Source organism: Polypterus senegalus, chromosome 4 (assembly GCF_016835505.1).
Source record: "Polypterus senegalus isolate Bchr_013 chromosome 4, ASM1683550v1, whole genome shotgun sequence".
Lineage (NCBI taxonomy): Eukaryota > Metazoa > Chordata > Cladistia > Polypteriformes > Polypteridae > Polypterus > Polypterus senegalus.
Window position 1 is genome coordinate 174,865,019 of NC_053157.1, and position 18,105 is coordinate 174,883,123.

Below are 18,105 nucleotides of genomic sequence, written 5' to 3' on the forward strand. Positions count from 1 at the left end.
CTCTGTCTTGTCATAAAGCACAGTTTAAACTTTTGACTAAAGGGTGTTATTTCATGTCTAGAGGGATCTAATAATGTTAACAGTGTGGGAGATTTTATAAGGGCTTAAAATATATAAAAATAACTATACAAACATATGGTTTCTACTTTGCGGATTTTCACCTATCGCGGGGGGTTCTGGAATGCAACCCCCACAATCGAGGAGGGATTACTGTATAGCTAAAATAAAGACAACTAACCAATTCCAAAATGTATTCATTTTTAACACTCTTTTTTAAGGTCTCAATCCAAATGAGTCATTTTCAATTCAGTGTAGCACAATTTATTACAATATTCTCAATAAAACAACAAGAAATCTGATCTGCACAAACATTTTCTGTATTTACAACAGGGGAATAATATTTAGGGTGGATTTATCAAAATATATGCAAGATGCAGTGCCACTGCTGCATTTGAAAATTTTGAACTTTAAAAGCTCTAAGCTTACACTTTAACTTAAAATTTACAATTGGTTTCTTTGAAAATCCTAAATTTGTCTGCCATATTTTGTGAGCTTCCTGGGATCTTCTTTAAGTCGTTACCGATCTGATTTGTTTATCAATGTGTTGAGACATGGGATAAAAGTGCTGGTGCATGTTTATTGCTGATGACATTATGTTGTGTAGCACCAGAAAAGAGGAAGTAGAAAAGAAGTTGGAAGAATGGAGAATGATTAAAGATAAATAGGAAGAACATGGAATATATGAGGTTTAATGATGATCAAGGTTCACAAGTTAGCCTGCTGTTGAAAAGAGTGGATAAATTTACATATCTAGAATTAGTGGTAGACAGAGATGGAAAACAGGATACAAAGATGTGTGGCGATGCGGGTGCAGCTCCATGCTCCCATCTACTGTTTGGGAGCCCTTGAACCCAACACCGTTGACAGTTATAACCGAGATGAGCCAGACAATGAGGCAACAGCAAAGCAAGGGGATGATGTACAAAGTGCAAAGTGCTTTTATTTAAAACAGTAAAACAAAACAGTGCTCAATATTAAAGTGCAGTGGTTCAAAAAGTTCAATAAATAATCCAATAAAAGCAGAAGTGTATCGTGGAGGTTTAAAATCAAAATAGAAACAAAAACAATCCTTTAAAACGATGAGGAGGTTAAAACACAATGCAGGAAGCAGTCTCCTTATAAACAATGACAAGTCCGGTGCTTCTTTTACTCTAGCGTCTCACCTGCTTCTCCCGTTTGCAGGCGACACTCTCTCTCTCTCAGCTGTCCTTCATTCACTTATCAACATGGGTCTGGAGGCCTCCCGATTTCTGGCTTCGGTCGCACACTCATCTCAGGCCCGAGACTTGGTTCTCACACAATGGCCAGGAAGCACACGCTGGGGAATCCACCACCAAATCTCCCGACTCCCGCTGCCTTCCCAGTCTTACGCAGCCAGTCACCCTTCATTGGTCACTCCCGCTACTCGTTCACTCAGCGGGAGTGAACACTACTACGACTCCCACACGGGTGTTGGTTGGCCAAACACCCAGGCTTCCACACAGCTACCTGCGAGCGCTCGCTTGTTAACCCGTACCGGCTCTCTTGCTCTCCTGCTTTCTCTAGCAACCTCCGTTTCCTTCTCTTTACTTGTTTGTTCTCTCCCCTTCCTAGCCGATTCACACTTCTATATATTTAGAGGGGCCATAGCAGCTGCAGCACATTAGCAACCCCAGGAACAATCACCGATGTGGGCAGTTGCTCACCTGTGCACTAGGTGAGAAATGTCAACACCGCAGATCGCCCTGAGATCCGCTACAGCCACCACGCCCCCTCCCCCTAAGCCACAATCGCTGTGATTATTTATTTAAAAACAACTGGCCTTTGCTGAGAGAGAGCTGTGGACCCATAACACCACAGGATGGAACAATTTAAAGAAAATACCAGGAGTATTATGTGATTGAAGAATTAAGGCAAAGGTTAAAGGTAACATTTTTAAGACAGTGATAAGACCAGCAATGACGTATGGGACCGAAACATATGTAGTAAAGGGAGCACAGGAGAAGATGTTGGATGTGGCAGAAATTAGAATTTTGGGAAAGGAGACAACCAGAGGAACAACAAAAGTGGGAGTAATGTCTAAGAAAGTATAGGAAAGTAGGTTGAAGTGGTATGGACATTTGATGAAGAGAGACAATTAATTTGTGGGCAAAAAAGTAATAGCAATGAAAGTACAGGGGAAGAGAAAGTGAGGAACACCAAAGTGAAGGTGCAGGGATAAAATAAAAGAAGATCAGAAGGAAAAGGGCTTTACTGGTCAGGAGGTGTGGAACTGAGCTTTTTGGAGAAGGCTGATCAAACACATGAACCCCACATAGAAGTGAGAAAAGTTGAAGAGGAAGGTTGGGCGTGTTTTGCCAGTTGTCAGTATCAGCTTTAAAAACTGTCAACTTTGAAAGCTTATAGTTAAATAGTTGGAGTTTACCCCAAACCTAATCAGTTCTTAAAACTAACGAGTGCAAGTTGTCCACAAATTTCATAAGAATCAGTACATTCATTTTTGAGTTAAAGCATCCACAAGATTTTTACTATTTCAGTTCTATTGTTATACTGTACTATTTATAATATATGTTAATATTTGAAAGTATCTAGGAGGTTCATAATCCATGGAAGTGAAAGATCTGCAGACTCTACATATGCTCTGATATCCTTAAAGTTTCTTTGGAAAGCATCCACTTAATACAGCATGTTTACTTTCTGTAATTTCTGTTATTTTCATTAAAAACTACATTACAGTGCTAAACATCCAGAGTGTGATTTTTGCATACTGTAGGAACACAATATTTACTATAAGGTGTAGGTAGTCTAAAGTGTCAAGCCTTTTGCTGTATTTTCACTAAAACTGCTAAAATATACTCACTCCTGAACTGATGCAAGACAACACTTGGGGATTGAAGAGAGGGTTACACTGTTTATAACAACTTTTTCCTTTCACATTCCCAGACAAGAAGAAGTCCCACCTGAACAAACCTGACATCTGGTTCACTTTCTTCTGATTGTGACAAGAGATTAAAAAGACAACAGAAAGTCTTTGCCTTAGGAAAATAAAATGGGAGTGGTCTCCCCTAGACTTTCTCGTATACTCAGATATGGAGATGGATATTTAAGGAGTAAACCACAAGACAATGATTATATTTTTATATTACATACATTAAAGAACCATCAACAACAAATCAAATCAAATTAATAATCTTCTTCTTTTTTCGGCTGCTCCCGTTAGGGGTCGCCACAGCAGATCATCTGTCCTCTGCATCTTGTTCTGTTACATCCATCACCCGCATGTCCTCTCTCACCACATCCATAAACCTCCTCTTAGTCCTACCTGGCAGCTGTATATTGAACAATTATTATAAAAGTAAAATTGGAAAAATCGGACTCTGCAGCTGCATGAATAAAAGGTAAAGTACCACTTCTAGTTAATGGAAATAGCCCACAAGTTGATAGAAATCTACATTTGTACCTAATACTTGTATGCAAAATTTGGTTGACCTAAGTGAAAGTGTAATCACACACATAGATATAATTCCAAAAATTTTATTCTCGGACTCAGGGAGGTCTTCAACGTTGAGATTCATCGAAATCTCAAAATGGAATTTTTGCAGGATTCCAATACTTTCCCTATACATCGTATATAAGAAAGTCAGAGAAGTCTAAAATTTCAAGATTCATCAAAATCACGAAATGTAACTTTTGGATGATTACAATACTTTCCCTATACTTCCACTGCCCTTTTGTTTTTGGATTCTTATTTTTTCTCATACATTAAACACAGCATCCCTGATTTTGAACCTAAATATTTATGTGACTCCTTGTTTTCAATTTTGCACAGTTTATAAGTAGATGATCAACAACTTTTGATTCCAAACAAATTGTTTTGATTGCAAATGAGTGGGAGGACGTGTATATGCAGTACTAGGAGATATTATTTTAAATTCAGCAAGTCATTGTAACACTTTCTTTGTCCTTGTTTACTGAGGGAGTTTCAGAATGAAACCTTTCCTTAACCAAAATGATATTAACATCAGATTTTGAGTTTTTGAAACATCACTCTGCCCATTGTAATGTTTCCCTACAAACCACCTAACACTGCTCCATGACTCTACTGCTTTATAGTACTGCCTCTCAAGACAAATACGTGAGCTAATAAGTGACCTAACCTACTAGATAGCAGTGGCAGCAGAAGGGTCCCTCTTTTAAAAGTATCAAATTCCAAAAAAAGTATCACTGCCACATAAACTTTTGTATTCTGTGTAGGAGCCAATTCTGCACCCATCTGCTCTGAATTCCTGTTGCTTGTAGTTTGACAAGTCTGTCATGAGTTACCATTTCAAAGGTTTTTTGAAAGATGCATAACATCAATAAACTCTTTTGCTAGCAAATGTTTTTGTCTCTTTCTCATAAAACTCCAGTCTGACAATATTTCCCATGTAAACTTCTGCTGACTGTCAGTTAACATACCTGTATTAAGTAGCTGCTTTTCTATATGACATTTAACATCACTTCCATCATGTTACTTGTGATACAAATTAGAGTACCTGGCCTATATTACAAGTACCAGTGTCATCAATCTTTCCTTTGTTTATATTGTATAAATATACAAAAACAAAAACTACTAATCCCAAAGAATTTTAAACATCATTTTAAATATACAAATAAAAATCAACACACAAAAACGAAGCAGCCTAGTCAAAAAAAAAAAAAAACATAATCAAAATGTCAAGTGCTGATGTGCCTGCTGTAAAGTTAAATATAAATAGCAACAATCATACTGATAGAATGTCCAAATAGAATAGAAACATTTCTTTCGAGAGACAGCAACATAGAGTCTTATCATTATTTTTCATTCTATGCTTATTCATTGAATAATAGGAACTTTAATTTATCCTACTACTGAAAGTTTTGTTATGTATTTTGTTAGAATTATTCTAAATTAATCCCTTGGCATCTCCCTTTTTTACTCAACATAAGCAGATTTATTTCACTTTATTGTGTTCAAAAGAATTATGAACACTCTGAAATCACTTCAGTATTTTTTTTTTGTCCTGCACCTCCGGCCTCACTGATACAAGAAGACCCCCACATATGACATACTATTCAACTCGTCTTGAGGTCTACTTAAAATATCAGACTTTTTTCTCCCTGTTTTTGGTCCTCTAGACTCAAAAAAAACTTGCTTTTAGGAATTTTGTAAACATTACTTTGTGAAGGAAAGTACATCCTTAGGATAAAGAATAAATCAATAGGTATCTTCAGCAAATATGATCAGAAGGACTTCGAGTTGTCTATGCCATATCAGCTAACCCCAGGTGTTTACCCTCTAATGGAATACGAGGGGTCAAAGTTAATCCTTTTGACAAAACTTTCAAAAAAAGGTTTCAGTACTTTAAGAATGTAGAATGTATTTTTGTGCTATTTCAAGTTTTCTGATCACAAATATGATAATAATTTTGATATCTCAATCTTTACCGGTGGCCCTAGCCCACTAAAAGCCACTCTCAGAAGGTTAAGAATGACAAATTTCAAACATAAGTGTGTGGAGTGTCGTTTTAGATTATTTCACGGTCAGTGATTATGAATACAATGTTATTTTTGACCCTTTACCATGGATCTAGTGCTCTGCTTCTATTAGATTTTGAAACACGAGTAATTTCTGTTACAGTCAAGAATATTTAGACTTTAAACATTTAAATTAAAAGCACACATTTTAATACTTTAAATATCTGGTGCAACTATTGTTCTTTATTATGTACTTCTACCTCATTGAGGAAAACATTACATTTCTTATGAACACCTTGAGCTAGGTTGGCTTACGCTAATTCAACCTTTTTATGCCCTTTTTGAAGTTTATTTTTTAGTTTTAGTTTTTATCCAAATGGTATGGATAAAGATTGACGGTAACCTCTGTATTTCAAATTCAGAGATAATTGTTGCTTTCATACTTGATGTTATTATTTTAAAAAGCAGTTAGTAATCACTTCTGTGAATTACAGAATTACTGATTAAATGTGAAATTCATATAAAATATTGTTAGTTTAAGATAAATGTCTTTGCATTGATACAAAGAACACATACATAGATATTGGAAGATTCTGCCTTATGTGCTATTGGTTGACATGTAAATGGAACATTCCTGCTACTTTGATGTAATTCTGATGTAAAAGTAAAATAAGCCTATAGTGTGTTTGCAAATGGTAAGTATACAGCAGCACAGTTAGTAATGTAAATAGTAATGAATATAGTAACTTAAAAACGTAACTAAGATATGTAAGCATCATATTTACTTTTTCTATGTATTATAATTATTTTCTCATTATTGTTTTTAAAATGTTTTTACTTTGAACTTCACTATAAAGTTAATGAAGATACTTTTACAATGGAATTTTTGCGTTATCATCTTACACAGTGCTTGAATCTTCTCAACTAAGCTGTAGAACTTTGGAAACCTCAACAATAAGCAATTGCACTAGTTTATCCAGTTTTTGTTTAAATAATAACAATCACCCATTATACAAGTAGTCCCTTTCTGCCCATGTCATCATGTACTCTAGCTTGATTTGCCCTTAAAGATGTCTCTTGTTCTGGACATTGACCTTCAGCTTCACCCCCTGCTTTCTGTTAGCAAGAAACATAAGAACTGATACCCATGGCTTTTATTTTGGATAGATACATAAATGCTTGAGAGGGACAATTACATTAAAGGCAGATCTGTAGTTAATGAAGTGTATCTGGATATAAACTTGTAGAATGTATAAACTGTACTCTAAGACTGTATGAATTGAAGAATGTCACGAAGCACCAGAGGCTTAGTGTCTTACATTGATCAATTTGCCCTGTAGGAAAACGTGTAATTGCATGGCAGAGAGGAAGATGGCTATAAGACATTCAAGCTCTTTCGTAATAGCAGATGTAAAGGTGGCAGATGCAGTCATTGTGATAGCAAATAGTGAACGTCTCTAGAGCAGGTATTACAGCATCCATCCTGAAGAAGAATCTTTGTGAACCATAAAGTATATGCTCCTCTCACAAAATTCATTCTGCTGATTCATTCTATGTGAGACATTATGCATAATGTGTTATTTCAAGGCACATTATGGAGTATGCAGTGCATGAGCTATTTGTATTAGAGAGGTTGACAGATATTCACTATGCCTGGAACTTCATCTTCTTAAAAAAATGTGTTTAAAGTACATTTACTGTTATAGAACTCAGTTAATAAGTTTAATGTTCAAGTGAATATCAGAGGTAATAAAACTAGAAAATTCACCAACATGAATGTTTTGCATTTATCTGACGATTCATATTCTGAATTCTTTATATTGGCTTCTAGGAAGACGCCTACCCTTGACAGGAGGTGTACACTAAATCAAATACCTTGGTAATGTCTCTTCAGATATTCCTGTATGAAATAAACACAAAGAGCACAGATAAAGGTTTGGGGTAGCCACCCTGTGTACTTGGTAAGCAAGTTAAAATAACAGTCAAAAAAGAACTGAATATAATAGTCAAGATAGCGGATATATGGTGAACTGGCAGGAAGGGGCGGGTCCTGAGGCAGAGGTACCGGAAGTGTCATCTAAGGACTCAAATTCAGTCTGCTGGTCTACAGTCGGAAAAAGAGTAAAATGATTATTGGACAGAATACTTAAACTTAAGAAAAACTTAAGAAACCTCAGGTTACAAAATTAACTGGGCAACATTCTCCATCTTGCTACTTAATAATTTATTCCAGCAAGCCTATTTGCCTCCATTAATCTTAGTTACTAACCACTTTATGTACCTAGGAGTAGACATTTTTTGTATCAACAAATGCATATTTCATGAAGAATATATTTCTGTCCACTTCTTGAACACCATACCCATACACCTTCAGTATCTTCTAGCTGTGATTAAAATGATTATAGTTGTGACACTGTAAGTCACAGAGCTGTGACAACCAAGGAGTGCGGTGTTAATGGAACAGGTGTTACCCAGATCTGTAGTGTAGTATGTGGAGAGTAAAAAGTAGACGTGACTAAAAAGTGCTTAATGGGGAAATGGGCTAATTAGTTAAGTAGGTGCTATTGAAGGGTCTGCGCAGCCATCCCTTATTAGCAGCCCTGTGTGTCACTTAGGGCAGTGCCTACACTAAGTGTATTAAAATCTGAATTAAGGGAAAAAGTGAGAAAAGCCTAAGAGCATAAGCTTGTCTTTAACAAACATGCACTTTTGCACCGTAACTTGTTGTTGTCTCCCCACTTGCCCTAGTTCATCCTTGGTTGATGAACTACTAGGTCTCCCAACAGTGGGTGGTGCCTATGGCCGTGGGCACCAGGACATCACAGTAGCCCACAACATTAACTTTGCAAACTCTATAATTCTACTCCTTCCAATTACTGGATCGATGGTAGAACCTTTCTTTTTAAATTCTTTTGGAATGGCAAAAGGCACATTCTTAAAAATACAACTTTAGTTTGAAGTAGGTTTCATGGAAAAGTGTCTCCACCTGGTATGGAATACTACCAGTAGGCCTTCAAATAATACTCAAAAGGTAGCTTGTATAAGTGGTGAAGGCATCCTATTGTACTTGAATTCAGCTCTGAAAAATCACCATCTGACAAAACATGGAGAACACTGTAGTTGCTGTTTCTTGAGAAATGTTCAGATGAGTATATTGATCTGTGTGGAGGAGGTGATTGAGCAGGGGTAAGATATTGCAGTGCAGTTTTTCTTTATTTTATTTCTTTATTTATTTTCTAAAAGATGTAACAGACAATTTGAATGACTTGAACCTATAGTCAAGCAAGTAAAAATAAAAAGATCGAAACACTACCGTTTTGCTGAAAATAGTACCTGCTATTTTTGATGTATCATGTAGGTCTTGTAGAAGTTGGGGCAGTGGTTTGCAGACAAGTTCAGTGTCCTTGAAAAGGTGTGTTGCACTCTTTGCCAACCCTTTCAAAGTGGTAGAAATAGGTTATATTTCAGAACAGATGGCTGAACTGTTCCAATATTAATCCTGTGGAAATAGGGATGGAAATTATAAATCTTCAAAATGGTGTCCAGCTTAAATGACAGATTTATATAGCAGAGGATCAGGAAGAGGAGTGATCTTAGGGCTAGAACCAGAAATGACGCCATCAGGGTGCCACTTCTTGGAAGGTGGAAATTACATCATTAGGAGGTGGATTCTTCTGATTGATTGCATAGGCAGAAAAGGGAGACGCATCAGAGGACAGCGCCAACCCCTGGTTCAGCAGAGAAATACTTACATTTGAGCTTGTAAACCATCTCCCACGCATACATGTATGGAAACTGTAAGATGTTTTTGGTGCGATATACATTGACATTGAAGGAATATACATAGAATAAAGCTTTATTCACCTGGTATAGATTGAGATGTCTGACATGTTTGACCTGATATGTGAGGCACAATTCTTATGTAGTGGCCAAAACTGATTGTCTTAATAAAAATAAAAACAATCAGCATTTTGTTTGATTGTCAACTGATCATAACAAAAAATATAGTCCTTTTTTAGAGATATGTTTATTAATGTTACTAAAATAAATCACTTTGTGTGTTCATACAAAAAAGTGGCTTCTGTTAGTTGATCTGGATTTCTAATGATTTTTGTTCTGATTCAACAAGTGAATAAATGTAAAATACAGGTAGCTCACAACAATTTTCATTTTTGTGAATGAAACAAATGTTGTAGACTCCAGCTGTAGCCCATCTGGATTGAAAGGTGATCTTGGCAACTTGAAGATGGGTCCAAACAGCCTGGCCCCTTTGAAAGGGTTTTTGCTCTCTGCACTTTCTGGAGGCTATTAATTTCAGAGAGCACACAGTGGCATTTATTGCACAAGTATCTCCAAGTTTTAATCAACTTAACTTAGAAGAGAAGGTTGTGTGCAGAAGAAGAGGTAACAGTAGGCTCTCGTACCTGAAAGAAAAAAACTGTCACTGACTTTTTATGTGCCCACATACAAGAAAAATAGCTTTGAAAGAAGCATACTGTAACAAAGGAAAGAAGTAATACTTGTAACAAAATGGTGACCTTTAACAAAAATGTAATCAGTGTAACTTGTGTAGTATATGTACCCAAAAACCAGAAGAAGAAGGCACCCTATGATATCAGTTTTACTAATCAATTACTGCTGTTCATTGCCTTTCTACTACAAATGAGATATAAATATACAACCTACAGAGTTAGCAGATGATAGTATGTTAAAGCACCAACATGGGGTGAGGCCTGTCTGGACAGTATTTTATAATATAATACAATTCTCTGTATTTTGTAGGAATAGAGATGCAAAGACTAAAACTGTTAAGTTTAACTTTGGTAGGGCAGAATTTGAGCAGATGTAGCAAAGTCTAAAGAGGGTAGACTTTTAAGTATGATGACAGTCAAGGAACAGTGGAACAGGTTTAAAAATGTTTTACATGTAATAAAGGACAGGTATATACCTAAATTTGGAATTAATAAGAAATTTAAAAGAACACTTCATAGTGGGTTAATTAAGCAAGCTGCAAAGGGAAAAATAGATGTATAAGGTGTGTAAGACTAATAACTCCAAAGTGAATCTTAGGGAGTATGAGAACATGAGGGTAACCATTAAGAAGGATATTAGGGAGGCTAAAAGGCAGTTGGAGAGGAATACAGCAGACGACCCAAAGATATTCTTTCAGTATTTTAGTAGTAATAGAACAGTCAAGGAGAAGGAGAAGTACATCAGGACTAAAAGGGGAATTAAAAGATACAGACAATGTAATAGACATTTTAAAGTTGTATTTTTCTGAGAACTTCAGAAGTGAGGAAGTGCACAACCTCCCAGTGGTAAATGTGACTACTAAGAAGGTTCTGAGTGATTTAGACATTAAAGGGAGAAGTACTGCTCACATTAAATTGGCTGGAATCAAACAAATCACCTGTAACAGATGATATTAACCTCAAGTTCTTTTAGGAGGCTAGCAAGTACATATATAAACCCTTGACACATATTTTTAGGAAGTCACTGCAGAGATTCTTAAGTACAGGAAAATGGCAAATATATTATTATGTTATATAAAATAGGGTAGATGGGCAGATCCAAGCAACTATAGGCCAGTAAGCTAATCGTGCATCACAGGAAAATTAATGTAAGGAGTTATTAAGCATAAGATTGAGCAGCACATGGCAAGTACAGGGTTTTTCTGAACAGTCGACATGGGTTCAGAAGATGGAGGTCATGTTTTACTAACTTGCTGGAATTCTATGAGGAGGCAACAAAACAACAACAACAATATTTATTTATATAGCACATTTTCATACAAACAATGTAGCTCAAAGTGTTTTACATAATGAAGAAAGAGAAAAAAGACAAAATAAATAATTAAAATTAGGGAACACTAATTAACATACAATAAAAGTAAGGTCCAATGGCCAGGGAGGACAGAAAAAAAAACTCCAGATGGCTGGAGAAAAAAAAAATCGAGACCACCAAGCCCCTCTTGGCATTCTACCTAACATAAATGACCTCAATCAGTCCTCATTGTATTCAGGGTTCTCATGGAAGAATTTGATGATGATGGTCATGTGGACTTCTGGCCGTTAATCCATTGATGTAAGGACATCACAGTGCTTTGATTAAGTTGTGGTGGCGCAGATCAAAGTGGAGCATATGATATTATTTATCTGGACTTTCAGAAAGCGTTTGATAAGGTGCCACATGAGAGGTTGGGTATCAAAATAAAAGAAATGGTAGTTAAAGGTGATGTTTGTAGATGAGAGCAGAATTGGAAGTGTAAGGAATTGGTTGATGTTAATGGTGGTGTTCCACACAGTTAGTGCTAGGGTTGCTGCTATTTTTAATATATATATAAATGATTTGGATAGGAATGTAAGCAACAAGGTGGGTAAGATTATTTGCAATCCGTTTAATCATTACAGAAGGACTTGGACAGCAAACAGGCTTGGGCAGATTTGTGGAAGTTAAAATTTAATGGCATAAATGTCAGCATCTTTCACTACAATAATTAACATCTCTGTTTTATCTGCGTTTAAAGAAAAGTAATTCTCATCCATCCACTCCTTTAATTCACTAACACATCTAATTAAGGGCAACATCTGAAAAATGTCAGTTGGTCTAACAGAAGGGTACAACTAGGTGTCATCTGCATACGAGTGAATATTAACATTATGTTTTCTATTGCTAGATCCTAGTGGAAGCATGTAAAGTGAAAACATTAAAGTTCCCACTACTGAGGCCTGCGGGACACCATATGTCGATTCTTTGTATAATGATGGAGTACTGTCAACACATTTCTGTACGTACTGGAATCGATATGATAAATAAGAACTTAACTAGGCAAGGGCATTGCATGTCAGTTCAATGTCATTTTCCAGCCTGTACTGTAAAATAAAATGGTCATTGGTGTCAAATGCTGTGCTTAAGTCTAACAACATAATTACACTGGAAGAGGATATCAGAATATAGTTTACAACACGCGTTAGTGCCGTTTTTGTACTATGGCCAGTGTGGAAGCTAGTCTGGAATTTCTGAAATAAATTGTAATGTGTAAGGTGTAACTGAGGCCTTTTGGTGAGTGCTTTTTCAAGTATTTTAGAGAGAATGTGTAAATTTGAAATGGGTCTATAATTATTAAGTATATGTGGGTTTAGGTCTGACTTTTTAAGTAATGGTTTGATGACACTTTTAGTGCTTGAGGTACTGTGCCATGCAATAATGAACGATTTTTAATACTAAGAATAGGTACTGCAAGAACATCCATTGCACTTTGCACTCATTTTGTTGGCACTGGATCTAGGGAAAAAGTAATGGGTTTCATTTTAGACATAAAAGTTAAGACTTCCTGTTCTGTTACAGGAATACAAATTCTAAAGTGTTGAATGCAAGGTAAGACAGGGTTTGCCAAGCTAGTATGAAGATAGCACTATGATGCTGAGATCTGGGATCTTATATTTTTAATTTTCTCATTAAATAAGCCAATAAAGTCTATTCTGCTAATGTCTGTGGCTATTTTGCTCTGTAGATGTGAATTCCCATTTGTTAATTTAGCTACTGCTCTAAATAGTACACAAGGATTATCATTGTTATCTATTATTTTAGAATAGTAGTCTGAGTAGGCTTTAAAGAGAGCTTTTTATATTTTTTAACACTCTCTGTCTATGCAATTTGCAAGACCTGCAGCTTTATTTAACACTCTAATCTAAGAGCCCAAGTGCTCTCATTAAACCAGGGAGAGTTTCTATGTGCTTTGATCACTTTTGTTTTAAAGAAAGCCACTGTGTCCAGAGCATCTCTCAAGGTCATATTATAATTTGATGTTAGCTGATCTAAATTGTTGTCCACACTTGACATACTCACAATATCTATAAATTTTGAAGCAGAAAGCCTTCTCCAAACCTTCTTTATAGTGAAGTGAAAGAGTAATAATGAGTTATATGAAGGGGTTAGTTGCAGTCAATGTAGCTAAATATGTTAAATTTAAGAGGGCAATTACTTTTTCACACAGTGCCAGTTGGTGTTGAATAACTTTGTGCATTCAATAAATTAAAAAATTTAAAAATTATTCCATTTATTCACTCAGGTGCTGTTCATCTAATTGTGTATTAAGAGTAAATAAAGTGGAAAAATGGAAAATCAGGGAGGAGCAAATAATATGTATAATCCCTTAAAAAGTATTTCTAAATGTTTATTTGATATTGTACTTATCAGTAGGTGTATTTGATTTGATTTTTAATAAAATCATGGAAATATATAACTGTATTATGTTTGAACTGAATGTCTTTTGTCAACTGTTAAATTTATTAATTCTTACATTTAGTGTCTAATGTCATGTTCTATTATGTATAACTCTTTTGGATTTGATCTAAGTTTTGGGATACTGTTTTGTATACACAGTATCATTTCAGTACGATTATCCTTACATGTACAAATTACATTTTATGAACAAATGCCCTTTTTTTGCAAAGCCTGATGAACAAGTTGTTCTAGGAAAGGACATTCAGCCCATTTTAACAGCAATAATCAATTTTTCCTTTGTAAAAGCCCAAAAATAGAATTGTTCCAGGGATGGATATTCAATTATTGTACACTAATAATTTAAACATTTCTTCACTTGAGGCTGAAATTAAATACTAAAATGTACATAAACAATCTTCTTCTTAGAACCTTTCATTAATACAGCCAGAATGCTTTCAGCAATCAGTGTACTGTGAAAATAATGTGAGTTCTTAGTAATGAAATAGGTGTAATGATGTTAAGTAGAGATAACAATATATTTAAAATTAAACTGTTTTCATTAACTGATGCTATTAGTTGAAAATTCCCTATGTGGGGCCAGGATTAATGGAGCAATGTCAAACAGTCATTTTGTAACTTTCTACAAGCTGCACCTATGTCAAAGTGTTTTGTAATTTTTTAAAGTATGTTCAGTATAACTTTTTTTTATATTATATTAAAACAAATCATAAGGGTTTTCTAGTCTACAAAAAAGCACTACATTGGTCTTGTGTACAGCAGCCAGGAATCAGGCAAGACAATGCACAAATCTGGGGTACCATCACAGTAACCCTGTTTACTTGTTAACTCAAAATAAATGTGAAACCAATAACAGAAACAATCCTTACAATAAAGTAACACAGGCTTCAAAAGAACTTAAATGGTAGCAAAGTAAGTCTATTTGTATACATATACTGTAATCTATCGCGCGAGTGCCACTCTTCTCTATAGTCCTCTCAAGACAACACCATCTTTCCAGGGTTCCACTTTTTGTGTTCCCTGACCCACAAGGGATGGAACATCTGTCTCACCTTACTGTCAGGCTTAGTTGCCCTCACCAGGGACCTCATGCATAACGCTGTGTGTAGAATTCGCACTATAACATGACATAAGCACAAAAGCCGAAATGTGCTTACGCAGAGAAAAATCCAGATGCAGGAATCTGTGCATTCACCCACTTCCGCTACATAAATCCTGATCAGCGTGAAAAGTAATGCTCGTGCACGCGCTTGCTGTCCCGCCCCGTCTCCTTCCAGAATTACATCTCTTTGAATATGCAAATCAATATAAATAGCCCTCAGTGTTCTGTGAAAAAACAATGGAAAAAGCAGGAATTTCAGCGAATACCAAGTGAAGGCAAGGAAAAACGTACTATTTGTTGGTTTAAACAGTGGTATAAACAACAAAAGGAAGCTGATCGACTGACATAGTGTGTCAGAGAAACTTGAAAGCGCAAGTTCACAAAGTCGCACAGTGCCCAAAATAAAAAAGAAGTTGTCAGATATCAAAGTCACCGTGAAATGGTGAGTCGAGTTGTGGCCCACCGTCTGAGTGTCATATGAAAGCTTATTAGGGTACAGAGAAAAAAAAAAGGCACACAGTAGGAAAAAAGCACGAAATGTCAACTTCAATCTTGAAATTTCCACTTTAATTATGTAGTTTATTTTGTCATTAAAGTAGAACATCATAAACTTCATCTTAAAATCATTTAATTAACCAGTTTCTCAAATCACATCGTAATTAAAGTAGCACGTTAAATGCCTTTTTTTGTATTTGATCTTTTGCTATATGTGTATGAATCACTACGTGCTTCCGCTTTCTCTTTCTCCGACAGGACACAGAATCCATTACATTTGTGATATTTCAGCTCTCTGAATAATTAAAATACTGAGATGTATATGTGATATCTTTTTCATGATGATAGGAGTTAAAGCATGTAATTAAACAGGGGAACACGGTGCGTGATTGTGCGCAACTTTCGATGAAATTATTGTAGCAGTACTGTCTCTTTCAAACGTACTAACCTCCAATTTCTGTGCTAACTTTTCTTTCTCCACATACCCAATCGCCACACAATCAGCCCTGTAATAGACGTTAAGCCATCTGTAAGCTTACAACGACGATTCTTGAAAACTTTTAAGGAACATTGAAATATCTTTGTAGTACATGTTTAATTATTCTATCCATCTATCCTTCCAGTGTCGTGTCAGCCCCAAAAAGAATACAGCACAAGGTAGGATCAATGTGTGAACTAGCTAGCGCTGCGGAACCATGTCCTCACCTGTTTAATTATTAACAATAAAGATTATTTAAATGAAGTTAAAGTTTTATCTATTTCATTTCATCTTAAAAATGATATTGTCATCATATGTAAATACAAAGTGGCGCAGGTTGTGCAATATTATAACTGTAGTGCAAGTTTACAGTGAAGTGATTGTACTTATAAGTACAAACAGTTCTACAAGGAGCACTTGATGGACTGATTCACTGTTTAAAGCTCTTGGGATGAAACTGTTTCTGAACCGCAAGGTCCGTACAGGAAAGGCTTTGAAATGTGTGTGTGCTTGATGCTGTATACCGATAATTCTCTTTCCGATCAGCTGCTGCTGTGATTCCCCACTCAGATACAGTGATATAAATACTCCGAGTGGTGCAGTGAGAGTAATATGAAAAAAAATGATCCGCTGTGGAAACCCTTAACAGGAGCAGCTGAAAGAAGAAAAAAAAAGGTAAAAGGTACAGTGAGAGTAACAACGCTAAAGCAGTTATAGTATCTGGAATACTACGGCTATTCCCTGGACCATTATATTGTTACAAGTTAATTACAATCAGATGCATTGCACTAATAAACAATATGCAGTTAGTTTCAGTGTATTTATAAAGCCGCTGCAGGAATGTAGTTCTAAGAAATAAAGAGTAACCACACAGGAACAGTAGCACTGCTTTGACGCTGGGTGCCGCCCGGCTAAGGTCAGGGTATGAGGTACCGTGGAAAGGTGCGTGGCTTTACTCCAAGTGTAGGTTTTATACATTGCGATTTGAACGTGAAAACGTTCTTACGCAACATTTGTATGTGTACACACCGTTTATGCATGAGGCCCCAGGTGTGTTTTCAGGACTGTGGAAAAAGGAGAATAGACCATTAGTGAGAGCACCCCCCTCTTGTCTGGGAATGGAACTGCTTACCACTGCTAAGCTGACTGGGGAACCCTCTGCAGCACATGCATGACAGTCTTATTAGTAAGTTTAAAATGTACTTTTTAGATGCTTAGGTGGTTTCTTAGAAATGAATAACTTATTTGATGACAAAAATATTTTTTGCTGTGTATGAAAATATATGCAGCATATGTGTATTCTACTGCTCCATGATAAGATATGGCAAATATTGGGAACTGAATTATTTTTGAATTTATTAAAGAAGTCATCAAGTAGTCTGTCACATTTAAAGTGTACTCTTTGGTGAAATGCCTTTGGGTGTTTTAAAGACAGGCAAAAATCATCATGGGGTTAACTTTGTATTCCACAGAGTTTGTCACTAGGAGTGCACTAGAATTTTTTAACATGTCACATTAGCCTGTCAAAATATTCCCATGGTTAATATATGGGCTTCTTATGGGTCTGTCATAACAGTCTCATAATTAAATAAGTGAAGTAAAGGCATTAAATGGTACAAAGATCTTTCTGTGGAGTTCTTCCTCATGGCATTTAATCCTCTTGACTCTTAAAACAAAAGTGAATGAGTATTAAATAAACTATTCATTATGTTTAAAAAAGACTGTAGTTTTGCAGTTTATTTAATTGTGTTTTACTCTTTAAACTGTAGATCAGTCATATCACTGTAAAAAATTATTTTTACTATTTGTTGTCATAACTCTTAATTATTTGTCAAGTCAATCTAGAATCACCAATGCTGTTAAGATAACCTAAAAATGCGTGTTTTTGTCTTGGAAACTTGCATTACTTTTTAATTAATTGAAACAATTTATTATTTTATGTTGGTTCCACAATAGGCATTCGTTAATTGTGCGTTTGCGTCATCACGTTGCCGCATGCGCAGTTGGAATGCTAAAAAACATTTCGCGTTTAAGGAGGAGGTGCCATTTTATTTCGAAGTCAAACCTGTAAGTTCTGTATCCTGGTTTAATAGTAAGTAATGTCGTATTTATCATTTTTGGAACAGTTTCAGTTTTTATTCCATAGTGAAGAAAATGAAAAATGTGGCTATCTTCATAATTATAAACACTAGAACTGCCAAGCGCTTTTTTTCCAATAGTAAAACCGCCATGGAGTCGCGGGGCAGAGAAC